General features: G+C 45.6%; 1 long non-coding RNA gene across 1 annotated transcript; it reads right to left on the minus strand.

Annotated features, from left to right (window-relative positions):
- Positions 1–7,316: 7,316 nt before the first annotated feature.
- Positions 7,317–7,489, minus strand: LOC134036768 (uncharacterized). Its single transcript, XR_009932445.1, has 2 exons — positions 7,427–7,489; positions 7,317–7,380 (listed from the first exon to the last, which is right to left on the minus strand). It is a non-coding gene; the product is annotated as an uncharacterized LOC134036768 (long non-coding RNA).
- Between the last annotated feature and the right edge of the window lie 266 nt (positions 7,490–7,755).

A 7,755-nucleotide genomic window follows, 5' to 3' on the forward strand; every position in this document is an offset into this window, starting at 1 on the left:
GAGGGAAAGAGAGGAGGGTGAGAGGAGGGGTAAAGGGGGGGTAGAGGAGGGAGAGAGGGGGTTGAGAAGGAGTAGAGGGGGGAGAGAGGAGGGAGAGAGGAGGGAGAGAAAGAAAGATAAAGAAAGGGAGAGAGGAGGGAGAGAGGAGGGAGAGAGGAGGGAGAGAGAAAGGGAGAGAGGAGGGAGAGAAATGAACATTTCATGTGTCACTGATCCATGTGATTTATTAATCAGATGTATTTCTTTTCATCAAGGTCTGGATGCTATTAGCCCCAAACAGTACCCCTCCCCACGGAGCCATGACACTGAGCCAGACACACGCATCCCTGATCACATTACGCTGCAAGCAAAACACGCTGATTGTTTAAGTTGATTTGTGGATCATTTTTACCAGCTCTAACTGTGTTAGGAGTTCTGCTGTTTCCCTGGAGAACCAAAAACAACTCATTCAGGTTATGTCCTCCTCACTTCTCTCCCTCTCCTCTCTCTGTTCACTCTCTCCCTCCTCTCTTCTCTCTCTCTCTCCTCTCCCCCCTCGCTTCTCTCCCCTCTCTGTTCACTCTCTCTCTCCTCTCCTCTCGGTCTCTCCACTCCCCCTCTTTCCTCTGATTCCTTCTCTCCTCTCTCAATTATCCATCTCTTCTCTCCTCCTCTCTCTCCTCTCTCTCCTCTCTTCTGTTCTCTCTCTCTCTCTCTCTCTCTCTCTCTCTCTCTCTCTCTCTCTCTCTCTCTCTCTCTCCTCTCTCCCCCCTCGCTTCTCTCTCTCTCTCCTCTTTCTCCTCTCTCTCTCTCTCTCTCTCTCTCTCTCTCTCTCTCTCTCTCTCTCTCTCTCTCTCTCTCTCCTCTCTTCTCGGTCTCTCCTCTCCCCCTCTTTCCTCTGATTCCTTCTCTCCTCTCTCAATTATCCATCTCTTCTCTCCTCCTCTCTCCCTCCTTTAAATCCCACACCCTTTCATGCTGTTGGTGACAGTTTAAAACTCACTATTTCAGGAAGTGGACCTGTGTTTAGCTCCACAGCTGACAGGAAAATGGATGTTGCAGACAGGTGAAGGTTGACATTCTAAAGCTGTGTCATCCTACACTGAAGTACTGGAAGGGGAATTCCTGTGTTACATTTACATTTAGTCATTTAGCAGACGCTCTTATCCAGAGCGACTTACTGTAAGTACAGGGACATTCCCCCGAGGCAAGTAGGGTGAAGTGCCTTGCCCAAGGACACAACGTCAGTTGGCATGACCGGGAATCGAACTGGCAACCTTCGGATTACTAGCCCGATTCCCTCACCGCTCAGCCAACTGACTCCACTGACTGTGTTGAGTATTTCAAAAACTCAATCGTTCCTTATACAGAACCATACCTTCCTCATAGGAATTTTCAGTTTAAATTATGTTATATTACAGCAATCAATCAACACCTGCTGTCTGCGTTTAATGATGATCCAGTTAGTTTTATTTAGAAAATAAAACTAGAAATGCTGATTTTACAGATTTGTGTTTTTCTTAATTGGCTGAAATAATTTTGGGGGATTTTAGGATTTTAATGTCAAACTGTCAACACTTTGCTGAATCTCAATAGTAGATATAAGACCACATTTCAAGACTAGGGAAGGAGGGAAAAATCCATACCCATAATTTGTCTCATATGTGAACACATAAGTTGACCTGTGACCTCATAAACACCTAAATAACCTAATAAGCACATTGGTGACCTCAGAATGAAATATATGACCTCACAAGCACCTCTGCTTAAATTAAATTCTCAATCACCCTTTTTAGTATATTCTATATTACTGGAAACCATATGTAAAACTGTTGACTGATTGTTATCACCACTAAACGGTAGAAGATAGTAAACCCAAAAGTGTGAAGATCTGGGTGCTTGGCTGAGGAGTGCGGGAGAAGATTAGTTGTAGATGTGCTTTTCCTTGACAGTCAGAGAGACATAACGTGACCCAGGTAGATACAAGCTGCTCTGCCATGCAGCTCCTGTGCATGCTGGGGTTGCTAGGGGTTGCTAGGGGCTGGATGCAGAGAAAACTATAGAGTCTAGACGACAATCAGGCCAGATGTGATAAGTGGAGCCCCGTCTGACAGAAATAACAGGTCTCTGAAACATGACGTCTCAACCAGAACTTTGAGGAAAAGGGGAGAGAGAAGGGAGAGAGAGGGGAGAGAGAGTGGAGTAGGACTCACAGGAGAAGGTCTGGGATGGATTCAAACCCGGGTACGGATCTGACCAGGAACGGTCTGTGTTGACCAGGAAGACTGCAAGGTGATCACATATCAGCTACCAGGCACCGTGCAAAACGAATAATGAACTACATCTCCAGACCACAGACCAGCGCAGCAAACACAATCATGCAGCTGAACATTATGACTGAACTGTCTGACAGGTGAGGGGCGAGGGTGTCATGGAAATTGAAAAGGTCGTAATTTGTAAGTAAGTTTTGAACTATTGAAATGGAAACTGAAAACGTTTGGCAGTCTCACAAGCTCTGAAAAACTGCCAAGTATTCGGTCTTGTTCGAAGAAACTTGTGCAGTACTGTAAAACGAACCATAAACTTGAAAATTGAATTTGATGAACCATGAAATAGTTTTAGTTCAGACAGTTTTTTTTACTGCATGCTCGTGAGTGAGTGTGTGTGTGTGAATGTGTGAAATTTTGTGAAATTAACTATAATGTATTGGTGGGGTGAATAAAATCGCAAGTCAATCGCGAGTCAAGGTTTCTATCTGGAGGTGAGAAGGAACAGTAAAATCATCATGAAACATTACCTGTACACACACACACACGCAGATGCACACACACAAGCACACATGCACACACTAACGCACACACACAGATGCAGATGCATAGTCCAGAACAGTACAGTATATCATAACACAGCCTAGTCCAGTTCAGAACAGTATAGAGCTCTTGGGGGTTCTCCAGCTCTGGTTCCTGTGTGTGTGCTGTACATACCCAGTCAGGAGTGTGTGTGCTGTACATACCCAGTCAGGAGTGTGTGTGTGCTGTACATACCCAGTCAGGGGAGTGTGTGTGCTGTACATACCCAGTCAGGGGAGTGTGTGGAACCATATCACCGTCTGGAGAACTGTACTGTCTTTCATGATCTAGACAGGTCCTCTTATTCTACCTTGAGGACCAAATAATTCTCCTGGCTATAATAACCTTCTCCATCTGCACACCTCTCTTCCCTCCCTCCTCCCCCTGACTCTCTATCTGTACCTGTTGTTGTGCTCGGACCAGCCTTGCAGACGCTTCTTCATTAATCTCTCCCTTTCTCTCGCTCGCTCCTTCTCTCTCTCCAACTCTACTCTGCTCTCTCTCCTTCTCTCTCTCCAACTCCCCCCCCCCCCTCCATGAAACACCCCAGGAATAATGTCTTCATCTCCTATCATCACAAGCTGAAGAGATTGGGAGAGAGAGAGAGAGATGGAGAGAGAGATGGAGAGAAATCCCAGCTGTTCTTCCCTCACAACGACTGACATGAGTGACAGTTTTAATTTGGACAGAGAGCCAGAGAGAGTGTGTTGCAGAGTTGTGGAGAGAAGAAGAGAAAAAAAGATTGAGCGAGAAAGAACGGGAAAAGACAGTGAGGAAGAGAAAGGAAGAGGAAGGAGACAAGCCCCTTGCTTGTGCCTAATCATCCTTTGTTTCTGCCTATTATTCTGCTAATCCACAGAAGAGGTTGTAATTATTCCCCGCACAGGCAGTCGGTTCTACACAGTGGACCCTAACACTGACAGCCTAACCCTGACCTAGCACACACACACACTGGCACACACAAACACACACTGACACACACACACTGGCACACACACACTGACACACACACACACACACACTGGCACACACACACTGACACACACACATTGGCACACACACACTGGCACAAAGACACACTCCACCGGTTTCCTTGATGTCATGAAAACAGAACGTTGATTTCACCATTCCGCCTGTCACCCACGTGCATCCAGGCGTATATTCTCCTGCTGGGAGGGAGAGGGGGGGAGGGAGGGAGGGGGGGGGGGAGGGAGGGAGGGGGGTAGGATTGGGTGGGTGTATAAAAGAATGGAGGGATGTATGTCTCACAAACAGAGTGTGCTGTATTTCCGTCATGCTGCATTGCCAAGTTGGAAAGTACAACTGTTTAAGCAAAGCCACAACACTGACTCTGCATTAGCAACGCTCCCTCAATGACAGAAACATTAGCACTGTGGTGCTGTTATCTTCATTAATTAGGACAAACATGCCGTTTTAAACACTCTAACCCTAACCCTCTCGCTCCCGAGCGCGCCAACGATGACCTCCAGTGATGTTCTTGCCTCTCTTCCTCATGCGGGTGGCTGATGTGACTCTGGAGAGGAGAGGAGGGCCTGGCAGGGATGAGTGTCGAATCTTCTCTACAGAGCAATGAAAACTACAGATGGTCTCCTTGTGGTCTGGCCCCGCACACACACCAGCTATGATGCACCTGGGGCTGCTTCTCAGAGCTCAATGAAGTGAAGTTTTGGACCACACACACACCAACAAACATATACAAACACACACAAGCAAATACACACATAGACAGCCCCCCTACACATACACACACATACAGCCCCCGCTACACCTACACACACATACACAGCACCGCTGTGAGGCAGTGGAGCGCAGAATAAGAGAGACAGAGCCAGGAGAGATAAGTGATTAATTACAACTTCTCCACAAGCTGCACACTATGGATTTAAAGATCCTGTAAAGTGGAATTGAAAATTAGTTTTAAGTTCATCACACCACAGAAGAATGTGTTGTTAACTACCCATCCAAATTCGAATGAAAAAAAACACTGACAAGTATTTTAAATTAGGCTTTGATATCGTGAGAAAATCAGCAGTCATGCCACAGAACTCATTTCACACGTATATAATGTACTGAGAAGCAAATCATGGAATTTGCTTTACAGGATCTTTAACAATGAAGATGCCTCCACTCAACACTTTCTCTACTTCCTCAGGTGTGTGTGTGGGGTGGGCTGGTGTGTGTGTGGGGTGTGTGTGAGATGAGGTGTGGGGTGTGTGTGTGTGGGGGGCTGAGGTGTGTGTGGGGGTGTGAGGTGAGGTGTGTGTGTGGGGTGTGTGTGAGGTGAGGTGTGGGGTGTGTGTGGGGGGGGCTGAGGTGTGTGTGGGGGTGTGAGGTGAGGTGTGTGTGTGGGGTGTGTGTGAGGTGAGGTGTGGGGTGTGTGTGTGTGGGGGGCTGAGGTGTGTGTGGGGGTGTGCGGTGAGGTGTGTGTGTGGGGTGTGTGTGAGGTGAGGTGTGGGGTGTGTGTGTGTGGGGGGCTGAGGTGTGTGTGGGGGTGTGAGGTGAGGTGTGTGTGTTTATATGTTTTCCCACGTTTGTGTGTGTTTGTCCATGTGTTTGTATGTATTTGTGGTGTGTGTGTGTGATAAAAAAAAAGACATTCACAGCAGCGTGTCACATTTCCAGTCTCCTCTCTGCAGGACGGGGTCGTCTTTGGGGTCAAGCAGGGGTCAGGTGTGTGTGTGTGTGCAGTGTGTGAGCTGGTCTGATTGTAAGGATGTGATGGATATCTGAGGGAATGAGGTTAGTATCGGTAAAGGAAGAAAATAAATCAGTGAACAGCACAAATCATTCTCAGACACATTATTCAGGGTTTGTTACTGCTGACGAATGAATGTCAGTGGTTGAGTAATCTAAGAGTTATGAATTAACAGAAAAAAATCAACTGGAACGGTAAATTGCTGCCTTTTGGTCATCTATCAAGTAGACATGTTTTGCAGACATGATGAAAAAAAAAAACATTTAAAAAAATATAAACAATACAAGGGGGAAAAAGTAAATCACTTTCTGACGGTAAACGTTTTAGCGAACGATCCAAGCGTCTGTGATCAGTGAACCTCGAGGGGACCCCTGGTGCCTGGCTGAGATCTTTCAAAATCAGCTTTTCACTTCATCCCTCCTTCACTTCCTCCAGCATTCCATCCCTCTGGCCGTTTCCACGGAGACGCTCTCTGCGGCTGAGCTGGAGGAGAGAAAATCGATGACGACGTGAGACTGTGTTATTACTGCACGGCTATTTATCAAAACCGCAGAATGCCCCTTTATCCCCGAAGGTGAGCGTTCCTGTGACAAAGGACCTGCTCTGGTCTGGCTGTGTGTGTGTGTGTGTGTGGTGGGGGGAGGTGTGTTTCTATGAAGGGTAAGTGTGTGTGTTGTTTGTGATGGGTGTGTGTGTCTCTAGGAGGGACATGTGTGCGTATACAATGTGTGTGTGTGTGTGTGTGTGTGTGTGTGTAATTGCACGAGTTCACATGTGTGAGTGTCAGAGATGGCAAAAGTACACACATCCTTCACTGAAGTAGAAGCACAGATACTCATGTTTAAAAATACCCTCACTACTGTTGCCTCTTAGACAGGGTTCGAATTACGGGGGGCTGGGGGGGTTTGACCTCCCAATTAAGACTTGGACCCCCCCCCAAAAGAGGTAAAAACAACAGGTCGGGGGGGTCGATACATTCTTATCGTTCCTACCTGTAATCGTAAATATTACTTTACGCCCTGGAGAAGTTGACCCCCCCGATTATTATTGTAGAATTCGCACTCTGGTTAGTATGTGTGTTTTGGGGTAAATGACCAAAGGGGTTAGCATGTGTGTTTTGGGGTAAATGACCAAAGGGGTTAGCATGTGTGTTTTGGATGAAATGACCAAAGGGGTTAGCATGTGTGTTTTGGATGAAATGACCAAAGGGGTTAGCATGTGTGTTTTGGATGAAATGACCAAAGGGGTTAGCATGTGTGTTTTGGATGAAATGACCAAAGGGGTTAGCATGTGTGTTTTGGATGAAATGACCAAAGGGGTTAGCATGTGTGTTTTGGATAAACACACCAGTAACTAAGTTAGATTACAAGTTACTTTATTAGTTTCATTCAGCAGCTGTTGACAACACCCCGCCGCCTCAACATAAAAATGACAACCGGTTTTGCCAACACTCACTTTATTAGAAGTGCATTTTTAACAGTAATGTACACAACAACAATGTACAATGTATCTCCTAACATTTTGTTGATGTTTGTTGATGTTCATGTTGATTTATATATAAGACTTTCTTTTGAAATGTTGACCTAAGAACGCACTTGGAAAAACGACTGAAGTCGTAGGCCTACTTGGGGAAAAAAACAAACCATAAAAAACGCCACGATTACAGTAAATCTGAGATCATTTGCGAACCATTACTTTTAGAAAAAACATGGATTTAGTTGCGGTTCGTTGCATTTGTTCATTTAATAGTTTATTAATCTTATTTGTCTTTCTTATTTGTCACATATAATCAAATCGAGATGGCACTGGAGCAAAGGGGCTTGAGGAAAGTGGCGACTCAGTCACTGGGAGGGAGTGGTAGGTCTATGTATATACACGTGACGTGACCTTCATGCTGAAAACGTGACTTAATTGTCGCATAGGCTACATGACTTCACTCCCAGAGACGCAAGAAGAAATCAAATATATATTTTAATATTCATGACAAAATAGTAACGCACAGTTAATTGGACTTTAATCTGATTACTGGTTTGGAAATAGTAACGCGTTAGATTACTTATTACTGAAAAAAGTGGTAAGATTAGAATCACTGGAAATGACCATCACTGGAAATGACCAAAGGGGTTAGTATCAGGGTTCGAATTATGGGGGGGGCTTGGGCGGGTTTCACCCCCCTAATTAAGACTTGGACCCCCCCAAAACACATGAAAA

This window comes from Osmerus eperlanus, chromosome 16, assembly GCF_963692335.1.
Source record: "Osmerus eperlanus chromosome 16, fOsmEpe2.1, whole genome shotgun sequence".
NCBI lineage: Eukaryota > Metazoa > Chordata > Actinopteri > Osmeriformes > Osmeridae > Osmerus > Osmerus eperlanus.